At 44.2% G+C, this 27,139-nt stretch overlaps 1 protein-coding gene across 1 annotated transcript in view; it reads right to left on the bottom strand.

Moving 5' to 3' along the window:
- HS3ST5 (heparan sulfate-glucosamine 3-sulfotransferase 5) overlaps positions 1-27,139 on the bottom strand; it is a 140,137-nt gene that overhangs the window by 101,063 nt on the left and 11,935 nt on the right. The window lies entirely within an intron of this gene.

Below are 27,139 nucleotides of genomic sequence, written 5' to 3'. Positions count from 1 at the left end.
GAAGAGTGAGAACAAGCATTCTTAGAAGGTTACAAGAGAAGCAGTGTGGCCTAGTGGAAAGAGCACAGCCCTGGGAGTCAGAGGACGTAAGTATCACCTTCGGGAAGACCAAATTTTAAATTAATCAAAATTCATTTAATAGCCGTGTGACATAGTGTTTATTCTATGTGAAATTAGTATGATTCCAGCAGCTGGTTTTTAACCATCAAATACTGTGTCCTCATTGTGACATCCTCCAGATTTGTTCATCTGAGAGAGTGAGTTCAGTGTCTGGGATGGAGAATGATTAGCACCCAGCGCTGTCTCTCTAAATATAATACAGAAGCACCAATCTGGGCTTAAGAATTAACTGTTCTAGAATTTTCTTTCAGTGACTCTCACATCTCTGGTGTAAGACCCCACTACAGACCCCAGACTTTGAGGTCCTTTTGGGCAGGGGAGATGTCTACCTAATTTTTTGTATTGTACTCTTCTAAATACTTTAGTACCTTGCTCTGCATCCAGTAAGCATTTGATAAATACCACTGATTGATTGCTTGATTGATTGTAACATATTTTCCCTGTCTCCTTCCTGATGAGCAACTAGTCTTGGTCTTGTTTTCAGGAGGATGTATACTTCTAAATTTTTTTTAATGGTATTTGTTAAGCGCTTCTTATGTGCCAGACACTGTACTAAGTGCTGAGGTAGTTACAAGCTAAACAAGTTTGGACACAGTCCATGTCCCACACGGGGCTCACAGTCTCAATCCCCATTTTACAGATGAGGTAACCAAGGTCTAGAGAAATAGACAGAGCAGACAAGTGGTGGAGCTGGGATTAGAACCCAGGCCCTTCTGATTCCCAGGACCGTGCTCTATCCATTAGGCCATGCTGTTGTTCTAATCCTTACTAATGGTCTGCTTTAGGTCCCCCATTTTAATAGAGTCCTCTTTTGTTACAAGATTTAGCCTTTCTTTCAGGCTACATTCTTTTCATATTAGGTCCTGCCTGATCCAATTTGAGATTCCATTTGATTATAATATTTCAGGATGATTCTATTTGAGATTTGATTCGTGAGAGAATTTTAGATTCACAGAGTCCCACATTTACCCTTAATAGTCCCCTCGGCCTCAGTCTGATGGAAAAATATACCACGTAAGCGCAGGCCCAGGTTGCAATTCTTAAATGGGCAAACACCATGACCAATTTGAAATACTGTCTTCTGACTGCTTATAGACATAGCTGAGTAAATTGTTCTGAAAAATACCATAATTGCTAATTTTTCCATTTGTTTGGAAGTTTAGGGGGAAGCAAACCAGAGGGGGAGTAAGGAGATACATGTAAGTTCTTATTTTGAAAATTGCCACAGCAGTATCTTTTTGGAGCCCAAGATGAAAAATACCATCTCAACCATAATGGAGGAACAGCAAAAATAATACAAAGCCAATTTTCTTTCTTACGTAAATTATTCAACACAGTTACTGCTGGTTTAGTGGATTGGCAGTGGCACCGATGGGTGATAATCTCTAAAAGAGGTTCTTTTCCTTTAGTTTTTAATCTTCAGCCTTCATCACTCCTTTATCTTTTCAGTAACCCAGTGCTTGCTATTTGAAACGTATTGAAACGTTTCCCTCCCGTAGCGGTATTAACTCTCTTCCACCGGTGTTCTGCGGCAATCATGTAAAGAAAGCAACCGAAAACAATTTCAAGGGCAACCTAAGGATAAAGTGGAATAAATTAAAGCACAGTATACATTGCTTTGTTCCAGAAACAGAATTTTCTTCTGTTGAAATATACAATATTAGCACAGCACAGATGTTGCTGCTTATCAGAACACTGAGTGTACGTCAGGAATTGTTGATGAACCAACCAGCATCTGTGCTGCCTAAGGATTGTGGGGGAGAGAAGGGCCCGGGGGAAGGGAAGCGGGGGGCCTCCTAAGCAGTTCCTTTTTACCAACAGCTTTGGGGACAATTTATTGAGCGCTTACTGTGTGCAGAGCATCCTTATGAAGCGTTTCAAAGAATGCAATATAGCAGAGTTTGAAAACATGTTTCCTGCCCACAGGGACCTTACATTCCAGAGGGGGAGAGGGACATTCAAATACATTACCGATATATGCTTAAGTGCTATGGGGCTGAAGGTGGGATGAATAAAAAGTACAAATCCAAGTGCAAGGGTGATGATACAGAAAGGAGAGAGAGTAGGGGAAATGAGGGCTTAGTTGGGGAAAGTCTCTCGGAGGAGATGTGCCTTTGGTAAGGCTTTGAAAGAGAGGAGAGCGGTGGATGTGAATGGTGGATATGAATGGGGAGGGAATTCCAAGACCAAGACAAGAAGGGGGTAAAGTGACGGGGGTGAGATTGACGAGATAGAAGTGCAGTGAGTTGATTGGTGTTAGAAGAGTGAAATGAGCATGCTGGATTGTAGTAAGAAGTCAGGAAGGTAAGATAGGAGGGAGCAAGATGATTAAGTGCTTTCAAGACTAAGATAAGGAGTTTCTGTTTGATGCAGTAGTGGATGGGCAACCCCTGGAGGTTCTTGAGGAGTGGAGAAACATAAACTGAATATTTTTTTGGAAAATGTTCCAGGCAGCAGGGTGAAGTACGGACTGGTGTGAGGCGAGAGAGGAGACAGGGAGGTCAGCGAGTAGACTGCTCAATTAATCAGTTGCATTTATTGAGCCCTTATGGTGTGCAGAGTACTGTACTAAGCTCTTGGGAGAGAACAGCCGAACAGAGTTGGTAGACACGTTCCCTTCCCACAAGGAACCTCCAGTCTAGAGGATGGGGGAGATGGGGGTCTTGGTGGTGTTGCTGAGAGGGAATGAGAGAGCTCAGTACAGTGCCCCATAAAACTACTTTGCACTCAGGAAGTGCCCAATAAATACCATGAATGATTGATTGGAGAGCCAGGGAAGACATGTCTGCTGCTACTGCTCCTCATACCTCAGGCAGGTCCAGACTGGATCGTTCCATTGGCTTCATCTCCTCCCACCCACCATAGCTGCCACAGTCCTGGTTCAGGCCCCCCAATCCTCAGGGCTTTCCTCAGTCTCCCCCCCCCCCCCCGCCCCAGGATTCGGGCATAGATTTATTGATTTGGTACTGATTGATTTATTCACTTGTGGCTGAGCCCTATCTTCTCTCTCCCTCCTAACTAAGCTATATTCATCTATTCATCTAGAAGCAGTGTGGCTCAGTGGAAAGAGCACGGGCTTTGGAGTCAGAGGTCATGTGTTCAAATCCCAGCTCCACCAACTGTCAGCTGTGTGACTTTGGACAAGTCACAACTTCTCTGTGCCTCAGTTACCTCATCTGTAAAATGGGGATTAAGACTGTGAGCCTCCCATGGGACAACCTGATCACCTTGTAACCTCCCCAGCACTTTGAACAGTGCTTTGAACATAGTAAGTGCTTAATAAATGCTGTCATTATTATTATTATTTTTACTCTCTCCCCATTAGATCATGCACACCTCAAGGGTAAGGATCACGTCTTTTATCTCCATCTGTCCCGCCAGGCATTTCGGATAGGGTCTTTCACACTGTTGCTCCTGTAACAGTGCTCTGCATACAGTAGATGCACAGTGGCACGCTAAGTATACAATAGGCTTCCGGTACGGTACTCTGCATATAGTAGGTGCTCAGCCCCATGCTCTGTATTCACTAGGCTCCCAGTACAGTGTTCAGCATAGAGTAGGTGCTCAGACCCATGCTCTGTATCCACTAGGCTCCCAGTGCAGTGTTCTGCGTAGAGTAGGTGCTCAGACCCATGCTCTGTATACAGTAGATGTTCAGTATCATAATCTATATAGAGTAGATTCCCAGTACAGTGCACTCAGTCAGCCTATCATATTTATTAACAGTGCTCAGCACTTAAAACAGTGCTTTGCACATAGTAAGCACTTAATAAATGCCATTATTATTATTATTACTCTGTGCAGAGCACTGAACTAAGTGCTTGGTAGAGTACAATACAACAATGCCCATATCCTTCTCCTGGCCTGGAATGCCCTCCCTCCACACACCAGCCAAGCTAGCTCTCTTCCTCCCTTCAGAGCCCTACTGAGAGCTCACCTCCTCCAGGAGGCCTTCCCAGACTGAGCCCCCGTTTTCCTCTCCTCCTCCCCATGCCCCCCGCCCTACCTCCTTCCCCTCCCCCCAGCACTTGTACATATTTGTACAGATTGATTACTCTATTTATTTTACTTGTACATATATACTATTCTATTTATTTTGTTAATGATGTGCATATAGCTTTAATTCTATTTGTTCTGACGATTTGGACACCTGTCTACATATTTTGTTTTGTTGTCTGTCTCCCCCTTCTAAACTGTGAGCTCACTATTGGGTAGGGACCGTCTCTATATGTTGCCAACTTGTACTTCCCAAGAACTTAGTACAGTGTTCTGCACACAGTAAGTGCTCAATAAATATGATTGAATGAATGAATAATGAACAGACACATTCCCTGCCCACAATGAGCTTATAGTCTAGACAATACGTGCTCAGTATCATGCTCTATATACAGTAGGCTTCCTGTACAGTGTTCTGCATACAGTAGGTGCTTAGTTCCATGCTCTCTGTATAGTAGGTTCCCAGTATAATGCTCTGGATATAATATTTGATCCGTCCAAGCTATGTATACACTAGGCTACCAGTACAGTGCTCTGCATGCAGTAGGTGCTATTTCATGCTGGTGATGAAGATGATGATGATGACATTTGTTAAGCACTTACTATGTGCCGAGCACTGTTCTAAGCTCTGGGGTAGATACAAGGTAATTAGGTTGTCCCCTGTGGGGCTCACAGTCTCCAACCCCATTTTACAGAGGAGGGAACTGAGGCTCAGAGAAGTCAAGTGACTTGCCCAAAGTCACACAGCTGATCAGTGGCAGAGTTAGGATTATAACCCAGACTTCTGACTCCCAAGCCCGGGCTCTTTCCACTGAGCCACGCATATTCCTTCCAACCTTGCTCTACCACCTTCTTTTAATCATCATCATCATATGGCATTTGTTAAGTGCTTAGTATATGCCTGGCACTGTACTAAGCACTGGGGTGGATACTAGTAAATCAGGTCGGACTCAGTCCCTGTCCCACGTGGGGCTCACAATCTCAATCCCCATTTTTACAGATAATAATAATAATAATAATGATAGCATTTATTAAGTACTTACTGTATGCAAAGCATTTTTCTAAGCACTGGGGAGGTTACAGGATGATCAGACTGTCCCTCAGGAGGCTCACAGTCTTCATCCCCATTTTACAGATGAGGTAACTGAGGAGCAGAGAAGTTAAGTGACTTGCCCAAAGTCACACAGCTGACAAGTGGTGGAGCCGGGATTTGAATGCATGACCTCTGACTCCAAAGCCCGTGCTCTTTCCACTGAGCCACACTGCTTCCGAGGGAACTGAGGCCCCGAGAAGTGAAGTGACTTGCCCAAGGTGCTTCTCATCAGACAAGTGGAGGAGCTGGGATTTGAACTCATGACCTTCTGAATCCAAGACCCATGTTCTATCCACTGCGCCATGCTGCTTCCATTAATAATAATTGTGGTATCTGTTGTACTCTGTGGTCATTTATAAAGTTTATTTGGGATGCTAAAGTAATACTCAAGAGTAACCACTGTCTTTATGGCAATGTCCCTTTTTCAGAAGATCTATCTCTGGTCAGGCTTCAGCATAATTTTTAATATCACCCATCCTCCAAATTCAACACATGCATCACCAACAGACTGCTTGAGTGAAGGATCTTTACAGAATAATCAAACAAATGCCACCGAAAGGAATACGACTGAAATAAAAGGTACTGCATTTGCTGCAAAAAGCGATTAAAAAAGGTCACAAGATTAAAGGAAATTTACTGCCTTAGAAAACTAAGACTGGACAATAAAGATGGGGATAAATGATCACAAAGGAGAATGGAAAACTGTAAACAGTAAAAACTAGGAAGCAGAGGGGTCTAGAGAAAAAAACACAGGCCTGGGAGCCAGGGGACCACGATTCTAATCTTGACTCCATCACTTGCCTGCTATGTGACCTTGGGCAAGTCACTTAACTTCTCTGTACCTCAGTTACCTCCTCTGTAGAACAGGGATTATATCCTCCTCCCGCCTACTTAGACTTTGAGGCCCATGTGGGACAGGGCCTGTGTCCAACCTGATTATCTTATAGCTAACCTAGTACTTTTTAAAAGATACTTTTTCAAGCACTGACTTTGTGCCAAGCACTGTTCTAAGCCATATGGTAGATAATCAGGTTGGACGCAATCCTTAACCAAAATCCTTAACCAAGCACACAGTAAACGAATTACGATTGCATGAATAAACCAAAAGAGTCTCACAGTCTAAGCAGGATGGAGAACAGGTACTGAATCCCCATCTAAAGATGAGTAAAACGAGTCCCAGAGAAGTGAAGTGACATTATTATTCTTGTTATTTTATTATTATAATGTTAGGTGCGTACTACGCACCAAGCACTGTTCTAAGTGCAGGGGTAGACAAAAATAAATCAGATTGAACACAGTCCCTGTCCCATATAGGTCTCACAGTCTAAGGAGGCAAAAAATAAGGGGCCCTGTGGTGATTGGTGCTAGGACAGCTTGGTTAAACATTTGCAGAAATGATCTGGAAGAGGAAATTCTCCAGGGGCTGAAGTTGGGGGAAAATAATCCAAATGGCAACTCTATCATCATGGGCTCTGGAGTTGTCAGTCACTCCACAGGAAAGGGATCTCAGAAACATTGTTTAATGTCTTTCAAATTGTCCAAGAGTCCTTTCCTGACTGAACCCTCATTTCCTCTTCTCCTACGCCCTTGTGTGTCACCCTTGCACTTGGATTTGCAAAGGGACCATCTATATATGTCACCAACTTGTACTTCCCAAGCACTTAGTACAGTACTCTGCACACAGTAAGTGCTCAATAAATATGATTGAATGAATGAATTTGCATCTTTCATTCACCTTTCCCTCAGGTCCACAGCACTTCTGTACTTACCTGTAATTTATTTATTTATATTATGTCTGTCTCCCCCTCCAGACTGTAAGCTTGCTGCTGCCTGGGAATGTATCTCCCAACTCTATTGTACTCACCCAAGCACTTAGTACAGTGCTCTGCACACAGTAAGTATTCAATAAATATGATTAATAGATTGATTGATCTACCCAGTGTTAAATACTGGGAATCCTCAGGAAGAGGACACCCTTGGATTTGCACCCTTTATTCACACTACCCTCAGGCCCGCAGCTCTTATGTCCATATCTGTAATTTATTTATTCATATTAATGTTGGTCTCCTCCTCTAGATGGTAAACTTGTCAGAGGCAAGGAACTTGTTTACCAACTCTGTTACTCTGTACTCTACCAACTGCTTAGTACAGTGTTCTGCACCAAGTGCTCAACAAATTCCATTGAGTGATTCACACAACCCTCAGGCCCGCAGCTCTTATGTCCATATCTGTAATTTATTTATTCATATTAATGTTGGTCTCCTCCTCTAGGTGGTAAACTTGTTGGAGGCAGGGAACTTGTTTACCAACTCTGTTATTCTGTACTCTCCCAACTGCTTAGTACAGTGAGTGCTCTGCATCAAGTGCTCAACAAATTCCACTGAGTGATTGATTTGATTAACTGAAGGGGATGGAATGTAAAATAAAATGCACAGCTTTGCTCCACATGAAAGAATGGAATATAACGTACAGCCCTTGTATTTTGTCTCGTAACTTTTTTTTGCTTTTCTCTTTCCTCATATTCATTCAATCGTATTTATTGAGCACTTACTGTGTGTAGAGCACTATACTAAGTGCTTGGAAAGTACAAGTTGGCAACAGAGATGGTCCCTACCCAACAATGGGCTCACAGTCTAGAAGGGGGAGACAGACAACAAAATATGTGGACAGGTGTCAAGTCGTCAGAACAAATAGAAATAAAGCTAGATGCACATCATTAACAAAATAAATAGAATAGTAAATATGTACAAGTAACATAAATGGAGTAATAAATCTGTACAAATATATATACAGGTGCTGTGGGGAGGGGAAGGAGGTAGGGCAAGGGGGATGGGGTGGAGGAATATCAGCATAAATGGGAAACTCAACTAATGCTACAAGATACCAGTCCCGTGATATATCCACTACACAAGCCAAAAGTGCCCTCATTCTCCAAATTACCCTTCTCCTGGATTCAGATATTTTCATCAATATAAATTGTAAAAAAAAATAGTGTGTATTAAGCACATATTAGATGTCAAGCCCAGATATTTGAAATAGTAATATAATTATATAAAACAATGGTGTGTTTCAAGCACTACGTGCTAAGTGCTGGTAGAGACAAGATAGTCAGATCGGCTCCTGTCTCTGTCCCACTTGTGGTTTTCAGTCCAAATCAAGACAAAGCATGTGTTTTATTCCTATTTTAAAGAAGCCTGGGAGTCAGAACTTTATGGGTTCTAATCCCAGCTCTATCACTTGTCTTCTGTGTGACCTTGGGCAAGTCACTTTACTTCTCTGGGCCTCAGTTACCTCATCTGTAAAATGGAGATTGAGACTGTGAGCCCCATGAGGGACAGGGACTGTGTCCAACCCGATTTGGTTGTAACTACCCCAGGGCTTAGTACAGTGCCTGGCACATAGTTAGTGCTTAAAAAAATCATCATTATGATTCTTATTTTTCCTCCATAGAGAATTCACAAAGAGTCAAAAGAACTGTGTGATACTGGCATTTTCATTTGCCTGCATGTCTCCATATATCTGTTAACATGATTATGTTTTTCCATGAAACAATCTACTTTAGAATGAACGATAAGGCCTTTAACTAATTCTATTGTACTGTATTCTCCCAAGTCCTTAGTACAGTGTTCCACACATAGTAAGCACTTGGTAAATACCAATAATTAATTGATTTTATTATTTAGCACCCTCGATGAAATTTAGCCAATTTCCACACTCACACTGATGTTTAAAGGGGCTATTTATAAAGGGGAAGGAAAAGCAGCAGCATGGCTTAATAATAATAATAATGGCATTTATTAAGCACTTACTATGTGCAAAGCACCGTTCTAAGCGCTGGGGAGGTTACAAGGTGATCAGGTTGTCCCAACGCAAAGCTCACAGTCTTAATCCCCATTCTACAGGTGAGGCAACTGAGGCACAGAGAAGTTAAGCCTCTGTCTAAATCCCTTAGGGTGGGGTGGCTAGGGGCCACGTGGAATACAGTGTATAGTCCTGATTGCCACAACTTAATAGCAGTAATAATGACAATAATAATAACAGTAATCATAGGTGTGGTACTTGTTGAGTGCTTACTACGTGTCAAGCATTGCACTAAACACTGGGGTAAGTACAAGGTAATGAGGTCGGACACAATAGTAACAGTGGTAGTATTTATTGAATGCCCACTGTGTACAAAACACTGTAATAATAATAATTATGATAATAATAATAATTGTGGCATTTGTTAAGTGCTTACTATGTGCCAGGCACTATACTAAGTGCTGGGATGGAAACAAGCAGATCGGGTTTGGCAGAGTCCCTGTCTCACATGGGATTCACAGTCTTAATCCTCATTTTATAGATGAGGCACAGAAAAGTTGTGATTTGTCCAAGATCAAACAGCAGACAAGTGACACAGTAGGGATAAGAACCCAGGTCCTTCTGACTCTCAGACCCGAGCTCTATCCACTAGGCAATGATGGTTTTCAGTGATCTGTACTAAGCACTGTCCTCTACTAAGCATTATATTAAGAGACCCTCCCCGAGCAGCCCCAAGGCTCTGGAGCCCGGCCCCTGATTTTCAATGTCATCACTGCTGTGTGGGGCCGAGCGTATCTGGGTGAAAGGATGTGAAACAGTGCTCTGCTGGTAAGGTATAAGATGAGATATAGATACAATCCCTCACCCTCTAGCCATGCCTGCAAGGGATTCAAAGTCTACGAGTAAGGGCTTAAGCCAGACATAAAAGGCAGACAAAAAAATAGGAGACAAAGGTGATAAATGTGACAAGACCAATGGTCAGTCAGCAATCGTACTGATTGAGTGCTTACTGTGTGTGGAGCACTAAGCGCTTGGGAGATTACAATATAGCAAAATAACAGACATATTCCCTGCCCATAACAAGCTTACAGTCTAGACGGGGAGGCATTAATATGAAAAAATAAATTTCGCTTATCTACATAAGTGCTGTGGGGCTGGGAGGGAGGATAAATAAAGGGAGCAAGTCAGGGCAATGCAGAAGAGAGTTGAAGAAAAGGGGGACTTAGGGAAGGCCTCTTGGAGGGGATGTGCCCTTCAATAAGGCTTTGAAGGTGGAGAGAGCGATTGTCTGTGGGATATGAATTGGGAGGGTGTTAGGCAGGATGAGGACAGGAGCGAGATAGACAAGAAAATAAGGCACTGTGGCTAGAGGGATGGGGCTTCAGACTCCTCCTGGCACACTCCAGTAATCACAAAAGTCACAGCAGCAGCCACAGCTACAGTTGTCTGAACATCTGGATGGCAAGGCGGAATGAAACTCGAGGAAGTAGAGAGAAGTGCCACCAGCATGATTTAGGGGCTGAAATGACTCTTGCAAGTGCTTAGTACAGGGCTTTGCCCAAAGTAAGTGCTCTGGAAATACCATTGGTAGGTAAAACCGAAGGGCCAGGATTCTGCAGCCTGGAAGAAGCAAGAAACAAAAAGCAGCATGGTCTAATGGATAGAGAGTGGACCTGGACTTCTGAAGGACTGGATTCTAATCCTGCTCCTTGTCTGCTGCGTGAATTTGGGCAAGTCACTTAGTTTCTCTATGCCTCACATACCTCATCTGGTAAATGAAGACTACGACAGTGAGCCCCATGTGGGACATGGACTGCATCCAACCTGATTTGCTTGAGTCCATCCCAATGTTTAGAACAATGTCAGGCACATAGTTAGCACTTAAAACCCATAAAAAGTATCTGGAGAGATCCAGGCTAGGGGGATTGAAACTTCCAGAACCAGGGAAGGTATGGACAGGATGAATCTGGTATTATTTACCCCCAAATCCCACATCAGCAGGATGAAGGGGCACCCACTGAATCTAGAGGGTGGCAGGTTTCCAAAACCAAAAGCAAGTTATTTATTCATCCCATAATGCTGTGGGAAAAAAGTGGAATCCAATATCGCAATAAGCTATGGAGTTGGAAACCTTAGCAGGCTCCAGAAGGGTTTGGATGGATGGACGTTGGGTCATGGGAGGGAGATTTAGAGATGGAGAGGGTACAAATTCCAAGCTATCCATTTGAGTTGGGTGTCCAGCGTTCATCCTTCCAAAGATCTCAGTCTGCCATTACTCAGAAGCAGATTCTTAGGCTGGATGAACTGTAGAGCTGACCCAGAAAAGTGCTGCTGATGGCCTCGTTCTTGGGTTGAACCCAATTAGACTCCTCTTCAAATACTGCTTTCTAGATGAGATTTGTTGGTTTGGTGCACAAATCTGCAGGAGCCTGTAAGATGTCAAACTACATTTATTCTCTTTCTCCAATTCCAGTCCAATCCGACTGAGGAGGAGCATAGTTTAGTGGAAAGAGCACGGTCCTGGGAGTTAGAGGACCTGGGTTCTAATTTTGGCTCCAGCACATGCCTGCTGTGTACCCTTGGGAAAGTCACTTAACTTCTCTATACCTCATTTGCCTCATCTGTAAAATGGGGTTTCAATACCTGTTCTCCTTCCTATTTAGATTGGGAGCCTTGAGGGGGACAGGACCATGACGGATCTGATAATCTTGTCTCTTCCGCAGTGCTTAACACATAGTAAGTGCTTAACAAATACCACAAGCATTGTTATCATCTGCTTTGTGATCCTGGGTAAGTCATTTAACTTTTCTGTGTCTCAGTTACCTCATCTGTAATCTGGGGATTAAGACTGTGAGCCCCCTGTGGAACATGGACTGTGTCCAACCTGATTGACTTGTATCAACTCCAGGGGTTAGTGCAGTGTTCTGGCACTTATATTTGCTTAACAAACGCCATTAAAAGTACCTAAAAAAAGAAGATTCTTGTCAGGAAATTTTACATTATGATGAAGAATGTAGGTCTGCTTTATTTGGGTTACAGAGAAAAACAGAGACTTGTTGCTGTTCCTTAAGGACACTGCCCCAGTAGTGGCATGGGATATTGAGTAAGGATTTTCATAAGCAACCTGCAGTACAAGAGACCAATCAATCAGTGGTATTTACTGAGCACTTCACAGTGTGCTGAGACTGTACAAAGTGCTTACTATACTAGTATGTCTGGCTGGTTTATAAACTTTTAGTGTTTCTTAACTCTATCTTCATAAGCAAAAGCTTCCTTTATTTTATTTGGGGTCTCACAAAGCATCCAAAAGGCCAACCTGGCATGGACTCCAGAACTGTATTCGACAATTTTTTGCCGATGGAGAGCTTAGGTAGGTGGTGAGCATTCACATTTGTAAGGAAATTTCTTTGTAGGGAGAAAATGATCATCACCCAGGCCACGATCACTGCTGCTTATACATTAACAAATCATACATGAAAAGGAGCAAACTCCACCAAACGAGCCCCTTTCCAATCTACATGTGTACAACACTCCAAGACGACACAGCCCCGGGGAAAATAAAGCCACTTGACTTCGTAGTGCCAACTGCATATTCATAGACCCACTCACCGAGACACAAAGCAAAGCCGAATTGTTTTCAAAATGAGAATCTTTTGGAGCAACTCCAGCTTGCTGTTGGCACTGCTTACGGGGGATATTTTCCACGATAGCTTCTTCATTCTCATTCCCACATGAACACACGTCTTCAGTTCTCAGAAAATGACACTCAGTCGGGGGCTGATGGATGATACTGTTTTCTGTTGCTGGCTGATATCGGGTTTAGGAACAGCACGAGCGATGACCAGTAATGAAATAGAGGCAGCGATAGGCACTTTGCAAGCAACCCGGGAGTGAAGCAGTTTACTGCGTTGTCAGTGCCACTTGAGGTAAGGAAATGTGTCTCGTTGAATGGATTTTTAGATGTGAAAAATGGCTTATTAGTCACAACTGTATCAATTTGCTAATCAAACCTACTTAGAGCTGACAGAAGAATGACAAACACCACAAGGAATCCAGCAAGCCACCAAAGGACTCACCAGGTTTGTATTCAGTCTACATAAATCCAAGTTTCAACTTCCCTTCTAAAGAATGCCAGGGAAAAATAAATGGAATGGTGGTAGGAGGAGAGAGTGGGAAAGACTGAGAAGTATACATGGTGCTTGGGGGTTAGGATGTGGAAATGGCCCTTATGGAAGTCACTCAATAAAAAAACCCAAAAGGGATTATGGGCCTAGTCAAAGAACTTTAGCTAGCTAGAATGGGAGACTTTTTCAATCAATCAATCAATCAATCATATTTATTGAGCGCTTACTGTGTGCAGAGCACTGTACTAAGCGCTTGGGAAGTACAAGTTGGCAACATATAGAGACAGTCCCTACCCAACAGTGGGCTCACAGTCTAAAAGGGGGAGACAGAGAACAAAACCAAACATACTAACAAAATAAAATAAATAGAATAGATATGTACAGGTAAAATAAATAAATAAATAGAGTAATAAATAAGTACAAACATATATACATATATACAGGTGCTGTGGGGAAGGGAAGGAGGTAAGATGGGGGGATGGAGAGGGGGGCGAGGGGGGAGAGGAAGGAAGGGGCTCAGTCTGGGAAGGCCTCCTGGAGGAGGTGAGCTCTCAGTAGGGCCTTGAAGGGAGGAAGAGAGCTATCTGGTTGGGCAGAGGGAGGGCATTCCAGGCCCGGGGGATGACGTGGGCCAGGGGTCGATGGTGGGACAGACGAGAACAAGGTACGATGAGGAGATTAGCGGCAGAGGAGCGGAGGGTGCGGGGTGGGCTGGAGAAGGAGAGAAGGGAGGTGAGGTAGGAGGGGGTGAGGTGATGGAGAGCCTTGAAGCCCAGGGTGAAGAGTTTCTGCCTGATGCGCAGATTGATTGATAGCCACCGGAGATTTTTGAGGAGGGGAGTAACATGCCCAGAGAATTTCTGGACAAAGACAATTCGGTCAGCAGCATGAAGTATGGATTGAAGTGGGGAGCGACACGAGGATGGAAGATCAGAGAGAAGGCTGATGCAGTAGTCCAGATGGGATAGGATGAGAGCTTGAATGAGCAGGGTAGTGGTTTGGATGGAGAGGAAAGGGCAGATCTTGGCAATGTTGTGGAGCTGAGACCGTCAGGTTTTGGTGACGGCTTGGATGTGAGGGGTGAATGAGAGAGCGGAGTCGAGGATGACACCAAGATTGTGGGCCTGTGAGACGGGAAGGATGGTAGTGCCGTCAACAGAGATGGGAAAGTCAGGGAGAGGGCAGGGTTTGGGAGGGAAGACAAGGAGTTCAGTCTTCGACATGTTGAGTTTTAGGTGGCGGGCAGACATCCAGATGGAGATGTCCTGAAGACAGGAGGAGATGCGAGCTTGGAGGGAGGGGGAGAGAGCAGGGGCAGAGATGTAGATCTGGGAGTCATCAGCGTAGAGGTGATAGTTGAAGCCGTGGGAGCAAATGAGGTCACCAAGGGAGTGCGTGTAGATCAAAAACAGAAGGGGACCAAGCACTGAACCTTGGGGAACCCCCACAGTGAGAGAATGGGAGGGGGAGGAGGAGCCTGCAAAAGAGACTGAGAATGAACGACCGGAGAGATAAGAGGAGAACCAGGAGAGGACGGAGTCTGTGAAGCCAAGGTCAGATAGCGTGTTGAGGAGAAGGGGGTGGTCCACAGTGTCGAAGGCAGCTGAGACATCAAGGAGGATTAGGATGGAGTATGAGCCATTCGACTTGGCAAGCAGGAGGTCATTGGTGACCTTTGAGAGGGCAGTTTCCATGGAATGTAGGGGATGGAAGCCAGACTGGAGGGGATCGAGGAGAGGGTTGGTGTTGAGGAATTCGAGGCAGCGCGTGTAGACAACTCGTTCAAGGAGTTTGGAAAGGAATGGTAGGAGGGATATGGGGCGATAACTAGAAGGTGATTTTTCAAAATCTGATTATCACTAGTCCTGCTGCCCACTAGATTGTAAGCTTCTTGAGGGCAGGGATCTTGCCTATCTATTCTATTGTACTCTCCCAAGTGATTAATACAGTGCTCTGCACACAGTAAGAGCTCAATAAATACTACTGATTGACCGAGATACCTCTCCAGCAATGGCTAATAGAGAAAAAAATAATCAAGCAATACTATTTAATGGGTAGGAGCTTTGGGCTCTTGGGTTAGACAGGGGAGATATTTTATAGACTGACCGGAAGCTACTGGGAGGCCTCAAATCAGGGTTGACAGGGAAGGAGGCCCATGGAAGAGGCATGTGGAGGAGAATGGAGAAGCAGCATAGCCTAATGGCGAGAGCAGCTCTACCCCTTGTCTGCTGCCTGACCTTTGGCAAGTCACTTGACTTCTCTGGGCCTCAGTTTACTCATCTGTAAAATGAATCTGTGAGCCTCATGTTGGACAGGAGCTCACAGTGGGGAGGAAACATATCTCCCAACTGTTAACCTCCCAAGAGCTTAGTACAGTGCTCTGTACCCAGTAAGTGCTCAATAAATATGGTTGATTGATTGTCCAACCTGATTATCTTGTATCTACCTCATTGATTAGTACAGTTCTTGGCATAAAATAAGCTTGTAAAAAGGATTATAAAAAAAGAAGCTAGAAAATGTGAGGATTTCTCCTTGCTCTTCTTGTGGAAGCGGTTTTATGTTTATCCAGTTGGAATACCACACCTCAGAGAGGCTGCTCCATTGAGCACAATTGTCAAGCTTCTGCCTCCTCTACATGAAAAAGAAGTTCCAGATGGAGTCTCTCCCACTGGCTATTTTTTTTTCCCCAGCTTAAACACCAGGCTTTGCCGGTATTTAAAAACAGAAGATCCTCATTACTCTTTCTCCACAGACACCGAGGCCTGGTCCAGTATGTGTGGATTAAGTTTCTAATGCTGGTGAGATCCCAGAATAATGCTTTGCTTCATTTTTCTGAGGATTCCCCCAAAGGAAAGAAAATAATGCCAGCAGGGACACCCGGACTAGGGTAGTGTTGCTTTATGTCCATCCTGGAAAGCAATCAGTGACCAATAGGGGAAGTGGTGGAAAATAAAGACAGGTTCATAAGTGCTGTGGGCTGGAGGGGGAAGGGGTAGAGAGGGATGTGTGAGTATCATAGTATTTAAGGGGTACAGACCAAAGATCTGTTATTTAGCCTTGCAGTAAGGATTTAACTGATGCAGTGTTATTTCTCAGATGTCCAAAGGGCTCCTACATGGATTCCCCTCAAACTTGCTTGGTAATAATAATCATGGTATTTGTTAAGCCCTTATTATATGCCAGACGTTGAACTAAGCACTGAGTCACTGTACTAGTACCCAAATGAAGCCCTAACCATTTCTTATGAACCCGGCCTAGAGAAGAAATCATCTGCAAACTCACCAATTATACCTCCGGCAGGTAGGAGAGAATGTAGCACTTTTAGACTAGGACAAATTAGAGATGTCACTCTCTAATCCAAGACAATAAGATACAAGACTGTTTAATTGTTTGTCTTTCCCTCTATTTTTTTTTCCAGTCCAAGAATTTCTGACATTAAAAACCTCAGGATTACTACTTCCTAATTGGCTTCATGAGCACGACACAATCAAATTTCATGAAATGTCTTATTCGTCGAATGAGAGAGTGATTGATTTTACTTTTCCCAGGGTAAATGATGCTGAAAACAAGGCCCGATCGGTTATTAAGGAGCCAGAACCAGCCCCTGGGACCCATCTATTCCGGACTCTGCCACTTGTCTGCTGTGGGACCTTGGCAAGTCCCTTCACTTCTCTAGGCCTCAGTTCCCTCATCTGTAAAATGGGGAATTAAGACTGAGAGCCCCATGTGAGACGGGGACTGTGTCCAACCTGATTTGCTTGTATCCGCTCCAGCGCTTAGACAGTGCCTGGCACTTAGTAAGCGCATAACAAACGCCATTATTATTATTACTCTAGGTTTGGAGACTAGCTATCCTTTTCACTTTCTCATATCCCAAGCTGTGTCCAGCATCTTTCCCCGAAGGTGATTCAAACTGACCCTGTTACCAGCCTGCCTCCAAGGAGTGATCACTTCTATGTACCACAGAAGCAAGAGTTATTAATATTAATGTCTCTCTCCCCCTCTAGACCGTAAACTCATTGTGGGCAGGGAATGTGTCTGTTTACTGTTGTATTGTACTCTCCCAAGTGCTTAGTACTGTGCTCTGCACACAGTAAGCGCTCAATAAATATAATTGAATGAATGAATGAAAGGGAGGCAAAAACAAAGAGAGACCTTACTCTTTAATCAACAGGAAGCAGCATGGCATAGTGGATAGATCCCAGGCTTGGGAATTAGAAGGACCTGAGTTTTAATCCTGGCTCTGTCACTTCTCTGCTGTGTGATCTTGGGCAAGTCACTTCACTACTCTGGGCCTCAGTTCCCTCATCTGTAAAATGAGGATTTGTTTTGATGTGAATATATATAATTTTATTTATTTATATTGGTGCTATTGATGCCTGTTTACTTGTTTTGATGTCTGTCTCCTCCCTTCTAGACTGTGAGCCTGTTGTGGGCAGGAATTGTCTCCCTTTGTTGCTGAATTGACATGGGCATAGAAACATACAACTCAGCACCCTGCCAAACTGCAGGATCTTATTCTTCAGAAAGAACTAAAATAGCACCAGCCATTGATTTAGGAGTGCAGAAGCAGCATGGCTCAGTGGAAAGAGCACAGGCTTGGGAGTCAGAGGTCATGGGTTCTAATCCCAGTTCCGCCACATGTCTGCTGTGTGACTTTGGGCAAGTCACTTAACTTCTCTGAGCTTCAGTTACCACATCTGTAAAATGGGGATGAAGACAATGAGCCCCACGTGGGACAACCTGATCACCTTCTATTTCCCCCCCCCCCCCCCCCAGTGCTTAGAACCGTGCTTTGCACATATTAAGCGCTTAACAGATGCCATCATTACTATTATTATAATTATTAAAACCACAGAATGGGTAAAGGAGGCATGGGGATGGGACACGTATGGATTTGAAGGGGGTTAATTTCACATGCCTGCTCAGGAACCTCAGGTGGGAGTCCTCCAGTAATGAGGGCATAGAGTTTCCCTTTACCCTAAAACTGAAGCTCAGCTCAGATTAGATGGGAAAACTAGGGTGAGGCACTGACCATTACCTCTACCTGCCTACTGTTGGAACAGGGTCCAGAACCAGTTACGCGATCCCCCAGATTAGTCACCAAAACCTGCCGGTCTCACCTCCGCAACATCGCCAAGATCTGCCCTTTCCTCTCCATCCAAACCGCTACCTTGCTGGTTCAATCTCTCATCCTAACCCGACTGGATTACTGCATCAGCCTTCTCTCTGATCTCCCATCCTCCTGTCTCTCCCCACTTCAGTCTATACTTCACGCTGCTGCCCGGATCATCTTTGTGCAGAAACACTCTGGGCATGGGCATGTTACTCCCATCCTCAAACATCTCCAGTGGCTACCAGTCAACCTACACATCAAAAACTCCTCGCTCTTGGCTTCAAGGCTGTCCATCACCTCTCCCCCTCCTACTTCACCTCCCTTCTTTCCTTCTCCAGCCCAGCCCGCACCCTCCACTCCTCTGCCACTAACCTCCTCACTGTACTTCATTCTCGCCTGTCCCGCCGTCAACCCCAGGCCCGCATCCTCCCCCTGGCCTGGAATGCCCTCCCTCCACACATCCGCCAAGCTAGCTCTCTTCCTCCCTTCAAGGCCCTACTGAGAGCTCACCTCCTCCAGGAGGCCTTCCCAGACTGAGCCCCCTTTTTTCTCTCCTCCTCCCCATCCCCCCCCACCTTACCTCCTTCTCCTCCCCACTGCACCTGTATATATGTTTGTACAGATTTATTACTCTATTTATTTTACTTGTACATATTTACTATTCTATTTATTTTGTTAATGATGTGCATTTAGCTTTAATTTTATTTGTTCTGATGACTTGACACTTGTCCACATGTTTTGTTTTGTTGTCTGTCTCCCTCTTCTAGACTGTGAGCCCATTGCTGGGTAGGGACCATCTCTATATGTTGCCAACTTGTACTTCCAAAGCGCTTAGTACAGTGCTCTGCACATAGTAAGTGCTCAATAAATGCGATTGAATGAATGAATGAATGAACCAGGGCTGAAGTCAGACATTCCACTTTTCCCAGGATTCCAATACATCATGCTGTGGGCACATTCTACTTAATGTTATTCTGTTATGCTCCACATTTCCTGGAAGACCATCTAAGCACTTGAGAAATACCATTAAAAAAGTGCTGTTGATACAAGATAATCAGGTTGGACACAGTGTCTGTCCTACATGGGGCTCCCAGTCTTAATTCCCATTTTACAGATGAGGTAAATGAGTCACAGAGAAGTGAAGTGATTTGCCCAAGATCACACAGCAGATAAGTGGTGGAGCTGGGAGTAGAACCCAGGTCTGACTCCCAGGCTTGTGCTCTATCCACTAGGGCACGTTACTTCTCCATCCTTGACTCATCTCTCTCACCAAATCCTGTTGCTTCTACCACCATGATATTGCTAAAATCTTTCATCTCCATCCAAACTGTAACCATGTTGATCCAAGCACCTAGGCTATCCTGCTTTGACTACTTTATCAGCCTCCTTGCTGACCTTCCTGAGCCCTGTCTCCCCTCACTTCAGTGTTTACTTCACTCTCCTGCCTGGATCATTTTTCTAATAAAAAATTCAATCCACATCTCCCCACTCTGCAAGAACCACCAGTAGTTACCCATCCACCATCACATCAGAGAGAAGCTCCTTACCATTGCAACACTCAATCTCCTTGGTCCCTCATCTTACCTTGCTGATTTCCTACTACGGCCCAGCACATTCACTTCACTCCTCTAACACCGATCTATTTATTGTACTTAAATCCCATTTTTGCCCCTGACCCCTTCCCACATTCTGCCTCTGGCCTGGAACTCCTACCCCCTTCACATACGACAGATGATCACCCCCTTCCACCTTCCAAACCGTATTAAAATAGGATCTTTTCCAAGAAGCCTTCCCCAAGCCCTCATTTCCCCTACTCCTTTTCCCTTTGGTGTCACGCTTACACTTGGATTTATACCCTTTAGCCACCATACTCTCATCAACGCAGCACTGTTGTACATAGCCATAATTTATTTTAATGTCTGTCTCATTAATTCATTCAATCGTATTTATTGAGCACTTACTGTGTGCAGAGCTTCTAGACTGCAGGCTCCTTATGGGCAGGGAACGCATACTCTTTTGTACTCTCCCAAGGGCTTAGTACAGTGCTCTGCACACAACAAGCACTCAGTAAATACCATTGATTAAATGTACGAGTGACCAAGACAAAGGGAAGAACACTAGAGCTGGAGAATGGCAGGTTTAAACCAAGCTGAAGGAAACATGTCTTCCCCCACTAAGGAATCTGCTCTCCTAGAGATCCGTGTGTCTGGAGGGGCTTGTCAGCATCTCGAGGGGATTGTGAATAGAGCACAGGCTTGGGAGTCAGAAGGTCATGGTTTCTAATCACAGCTCTACCACTTGTCTGCTGTGTGACCTTGGGCAAATCATTTCACTTCTCTGAGCCTCGGTTACTTCATCTGTAAAATGGGGATTGAGACTGTGAGCCCCAGGTGGGACGGGGACTAGGTCCAACCTGATTTGCTTGTATCCACCTCAGCATTTAGTTCAGTGCCTGGACCATAGTAAGTGCTTAACAGATACTATAAGAATATTAATAATAATATTCATTTTCATTCAATTGTATTTATTGTCTACCATGTGCAGAGCACTGTACTAAGTGCTTGGGAGAGTAAAATGCAACAATAAACAGACACATTTCATGCCCACAGTGAGCTTACAGTCTGTGGGTGTGTGTGTGTGTGTGTGTGTGTGTTGGGGAGAGATGGACATCAATACCGACCTATTTAAGTCAGGGTGTTTGAAGATTCAAGAAGGGTTTAAATGGATACCTGGGTGAGGTGTCCATGATGAGCTATTAGAGGAAAATGTTGGAGATGTTAGATGGTCCATCCATAACCCCACATCTGAGAGGGCAGAATTCCACACTTTCAGCTCAACTCAGGCTCAGGTTTGGCTTTCAACTGCCAAGATCAAGAGTAATTGGAATGGTGCCTATCGGGTTTTATCTGAAGCTTCGCTGCATAATTTTTCATTTTCTTTTGGGGGTTCTAACCTAGGGAGAAAACATGCCACGAGTCCCTTAGAAGTGTTTTGACATTAAGCTTAATAAAGCATGACAAACTCATTAATAACTAATGTTCTGCAAGGTTAACAAATAGGGTTGAATGCACTAGCAAGACCCAGGAGTGAATCAAATCATGCATGAATTCATCTTACTTGTTAAAATGCAGCAGTTTTATCCCAGCCTTGGGCCTGCCTTAGTCCAGGCCAACAGTGCACAAATCAACACAACACATCCCACACATACAGGCTCCTGTAGTCTCATTGTGGACTGCTAATTTTTATTTGCTGTCTGTGAGCTCACAGTGTAGGGGAATCAGCATCCCCAATGCAACCAGGGAGGGATTCATGCCTCGGGGTTCATTCTGGTAATGCTAGAAGTCAGCTACAGAGCTGCTGACTCTCACTACACAACTGTAGTGGCCTGCGGAATGAAAATGGTCTTGGGAGTCAGAGGACTGGAGTTCTAATCCTGGGTCTGTCACTTGTCTGCTGGGTGACCTTGGGCAAGTCATTCAACTTCTCTCTGCCTCTATTTCTTCATCTGTAAAATGAGGATTCAATACCTTTTCTTTCTCCTACTTAAGCGTATGAGCCTCAAGTGGGACATGGACTGTGTCCAACCTGATTATCTTGTATCTAACCCAGCGCTTAATACAACACTTGGCACATAGTAAGTGTTTAACAAATATTATAATTATCATTATTAACTTCAAGGACAACCCTGTGTAGTTTAGCATTTTTCCCACCTTCATGCTGCTCAGAGCTTGCCTTCCTGTCACACGGAAAGTGGCATACAAAGGATTTGCAATGTCGGGCTTGTGTCTATCATCCAAGATAGTCTCTAAAATGTGTCGGCCATAGGGTTTCCAGTTCTGCCTCAACTGCCAGATAAACCTTCTGCCACCCTGGAAGCTCTAGATGAAAGGCTAGGCTAGCCTCATTCCGTTGTCAGAATGCGGACACGCACACCCATGACAGGGTTTTTGGTATTCATTAAGTGCTTATTATATGCTAAGCACTGGGGTGAATACAAGAGCTCGAGCTTGGATACAGTCCGTACCCCAGCCTGGAACTCACGGTCTGTCAATCCCCATTTTACAATTTAAGAAAATGGGGCCCAGAGAGATTAAGTGACTTGTCCATCATCACACAGGAGGCCAGTGGTTTAGCTGAAATTCACACTCAGGTCCCTTGACTCCCAATCCCGTGCTCTTTTCACTAGTCCACATTGCTAGGTAGAGCCATGAGGGTAGACGGCCTTTTGTTTATCAGCCAGAGTTGTGTGTTTGATGTATTAGTGATCATTTCAACGTGCACAAAGGCCGATCTTTAAATTTATGATTCTTCCTTAGGAGACATATAGAACATGAGTCAATAGGATAGTATATGTGGGGAATGCAGCCTCATCGGGACCCAGGGCTGTTTCTGGGTTTTCTAAATATAAATAAATCACAACTGTCAGGTTTCATCAGTAAGGCCTTGGCAAACTGGTAACCTTTAGTTTCCAGTGAGCCAGAGTTTTCACCTTGGGATTTCAAATCCAAAGCATGGAGCAAACCAGGGTATTTTCATATTTTCATTCAAGCTGTTTGAATACCCAAGAACTTATGAAGCTTTACTGAAAAAATCTCCTGAAGTCTAGAGTCATCGTTCCGGACCCAGAAATGATAGCAAGAGCCAGAGGAGGAGGTTGGCTCCCTTTCTGAGAGCCCAGGGCTTGTTGTGAGAATTAGCCAGTGGGAAATTCCCAGTTCCCATCTCTCCAATCCCAATCCTAGTTCTAAGGCATTTCCATTCTTGTTCAGGGGACTCATATGCCCAGTTTAAACAAAGCAGGGCTAAATGCAGATGCCTTTTTCACTACAGAAGTAGAGCCTTGAGGCTCTATAGGAACTTGGATATTGTATTACACAGCAGACACATCATTCTTCCCATCCACACGCTTTTATCCTTGGCTATTTATGGAACATCAGCAGCAGACGTCGCAGGGCTGATGTGAAGGAAAAGCACATTCAATTTTTCTGTGTGATATCTTGTTCCTCCTATTCTCTGCAATGAGTCACTTGATTCTCCTAAGATGCTCTAGGGCACCGATTCACACAGAATGGGAGTCTAGCCCAATGCCTTCACAATCTCTGCAGAGGAAAACCAGACTCCAACTGATCTGATGGTTTTTAAGACCACCAAAATGTAAATAAAACAATAACGCAAAAATACAGCAGGGAAAAATCAATCTCCCCCTTCTATCTCTGTTGATTTTCTACTACAACCCAGCCCACATGCTTTGCTCCTCTAACACTAACCTATTCCCCATGCCTAGATCTCATCTATCTCATCTCCCCCCTTGCCCATGTTCTCCCTCTGGCCTGGAACCCCCTCCCACTTCATAGCTAAAAGACCACCCCTCTCCCCACTTCAAAAGGCTTATTTAAATCACATCTTCTCCAGGAAATCTTGCCACACCAAGCCTTCTTTTCCCTTGCTCCTCCTCCCTTTTGGCCTTGCCTGTGTCCTCCCTCTGGTCTCTACCTCCCTCCCACTTCATATATGACACCACCACTCTCCCTACCTTTAAAAGCCTTATTAAAATTTAATCTATTCCAAGAGGCCTTCCCCAACTTTTCACCTACTCCCTCTCCTTTTTGCACAGCTTTTGCACTGGGATCTGTATCCTTTCAGGACTTGCTATTAACACCACCCTCAACCCCAGCACCTATGTACTTAGCCATAATTTGTTTTAATTTTTGACCCCTCCCACCCAAACAATAAGTTTCTTGTGAGCAAGTAACATGACTATCTACTCCATTCATTCATTCAATCATATTTACTGAGCACTTACTGTGTGCAGAGCACTGTACTAAGCGCTTGGGAAGTACAAGTTGGCAACATATAGAGACGGTCCCTACCCAACAACGGGCTCACAGTCTAGAAGGGGGGAGATAGACAGTAAAGCAAAGCACTTAGACAGGTGTCACTTCGTCAGAACAAATAGAATTAAAGCTAAATGTGCACCTTAAAATAAATAGAACAGCAAATATGTACAAGTAAAATAAATAGAGTGATAAATCTGTTCAAACACATATACAAGTGCTGTGGGGAGGGGAAGGGCAATGTACTCTCCCAGGCATTTAGTACAGTGCCCTGCACACATTAAGTCAATCAACCAATAATAATAATAATAGTATTTGTTAAGAGCTTACTATGTGCCAAGCACTGTTCTAAGCACTGGGGTAGATACAAGAGAAGCAGCGTGGCTCAGTGGAAAAAGCACAGGCTTTGGAGTCAGAGGTCATGGGTTCAAATCCCAGCTCCGCCAATTGTCAGCTGTGTGACTTTGGGCAAGTCACTTAAATTTTCTGTGCCTCAGTACCTCATCTGTAAAATGGGGATTAAGACTGTGAGCTCCCTCGTGGTACAACCTGATCACCTTGTAACCTCCCCAGTGCTTAGAACAATGCTTTGCACTTTGTAAGTACTTAATAAATGCCATCATTATTATTATTATTATTACAAGGTAATCAGGTTGTCCCACGTGGGGCTCACAGTCTTAATCGCCATTTTACAGATGAGGTAACTGAGGCCCAGAAAAGGGAAGTGACTTGCCCAAAGTCACAAAGCTGACAAGTGGCAGAATCGGTATTAGAACCCACTATCTCTGACTTCCAAGCCCAGGCTCTTTCCACTAAGCCATGCTGCTCCTCATCAATCATAAGTATTTACTGAGCATTTAGTATGTGCTGAGCATTGTACTAAGTGATTGGGAGAGTAAAATACAACAGAATTAACAGACAGGGTTCTTGCCTGTAAAGAGCTTACAGTCTAGTAAGCACTCAATAAATACAATTTATTTATTGATTGATATTCCTAGTACCTCAGATTTATATCTCCTCATCCAGGAAAGAAGGAGAATGTCAAGATAACTGAGGCCTTGAGGTCAATTTACAGCCATCAGAAGGGAGGGTAGGATCAGTTTTCAATCAAAGGCATTTATTTATGACATTATATATTTATTATTATTTATTTATAAAGTGGTTACTGCTTTCAGACAACTGTATTAAGAGCTTGTGGGAGCACAATAGAGTTGGGAATCCCTGCCATCAAGGAGCTGATAGTCTACTATGGGAGTTTCTTCTTTTTTTTTTTTTAATGGCATTTGTTAAGCACATACTGTGTGCCAGGCAATCAGTCAATTGTATTTATTGAGCACTTACTATGTGAGAGCACTGTACTAAGTGGCTGGGAAAGAACAATGAAATATAACAGACACATTCCCTGCCCACAACACTACACTAAGCTCTGTGGTAGATACAAGTTAATGAGGCTGAACACAGTCCCTGTCCCACATAGGGCTCACAGTCTTAATCCCCATTTTACAGATGAGGGAACTGAGGCATAGAGCATTTAAGTGATTTACCCAACGTCCCACAGCAGACACTCACCTGAAAGCCATTCATCTCAAATTGCACAAGGCAATACAGAGTTCCTTTAGTGGAAGGAAAACCCAAACATAGCAACACCTAGTGGAACAAGGACTATGCTTTCTAAATTTTCCTCACTCTTTAATAGAAAACTGAAATTTATTTTGAGGGTGGATCTGAGTGCACTCTAGGGACATAACTTTCTCTCAGGAATTCAGTGTTCTCAAATGACTTGTGCCCTCCCTAATCATTTAGGAGGATTCCTGAAGGAGATGGGATTCAAGTGGTTTCTAAAACACCGCAGTTTATGACTTAGCGTTTCCTCCTGCCTTTTTCCTCAGCAAAATGGTATTACTGAAGTTCCCCAAGTTGAGTAAGTGGGTGAAAGGTCCTCAGATCATCCCCAGCCTAATATTTTCATTTCATTTAAGGAAATGAAAATATTCTTCCATACTTCATGCTGCTGCCCCATACTTCATGCTGCTGCCCGGATTATCTTTGTCCAGAAACGCTCTGGACATATTACTCCCCTCCTCAAAAACCTCCAATGGCTACCGATCAATCTGCGCATCAGGCAGAAACTCCTCACCCTGGGCTTCAAGGCCGTCCATCACCTCGCCCCCTCCTACCTCACCTCCCTTCTCTCCTTCTCCAGCCCAGCCCGCACCCTCCGCTCCTCCACCGCTAATCTCCTCACCGTACCTCGCTCTCGCCTGTCCCGCTATCGACCCCCGGCCCACGTCATCCCCCGGGCTGGAATGCCCTCCCTCTGCCCATCCGCCAAGCTAGCTCTCTTCCTCCCTTCAAGGCCCTGCTGAGAGCTCACCTCCTCCAGGAGGCCTTCCCAGACTGAGCCCCTTCTTTCCTCTCCCCCTCGTCCCCCTCTCCATCCCCCCGTCTTACCTCCTTCCCTTCCGCACAGCACCTGTATATATGTATATATGGTTGTACATATTTATTACTCTATTTATTTATTTATTTATTTATTTTACTTGTACATTTCTATCCTACCTATTTTATTTTGTTGGTATGTTTGGTTCTGTTCTCTGTCTCCCCCTTTTAGACTGTGAGCCCACTGTTGGGTAGGGACTGTCTCTATGTGATGCCAATTTGTACTTCCCAAGCGCTTAGTACAGTGCTCTGCACATAGTAAGCGCTCAATAAATACGATTGATTGATTGATTGATTGAAGGTGTCGAACAGTTAGTCTGTTTTATGGAGCTGCCAGGAGGGTGATCTGCTGAGCAAAAGTATCAGGGGATTGAGTTGGTTTGAAGATTCTGTTGGGGTCTTTATGAGACTGAAGTTAAAGCTATTTCACGGGCCCTAGCAGGACACCTTCAACTCACCAATTAAGGCTTTTAGACTGTGAGCCCACTATTGGGTAGGGACTGTCTCTATATGTTGCCAACTTGTACTTCCCAAGTGCTTAGTACAGTGTTCTGCACACTGTAAGCGCTCAATAAATACAATTGATGATGATGATGAAGGCTAAACCTAATGAGCT

The sequence above is a fragment of the Tachyglossus aculeatus genome, chromosome 2, assembly GCF_015852505.1.
Source record: "Tachyglossus aculeatus isolate mTacAcu1 chromosome 2, mTacAcu1.pri, whole genome shotgun sequence".
Taxonomy (NCBI): Eukaryota; Metazoa; Chordata; class Mammalia; order Monotremata; family Tachyglossidae; genus Tachyglossus; species Tachyglossus aculeatus.
This window is presented reverse-complemented; position numbering and strand designations above follow the sequence as displayed.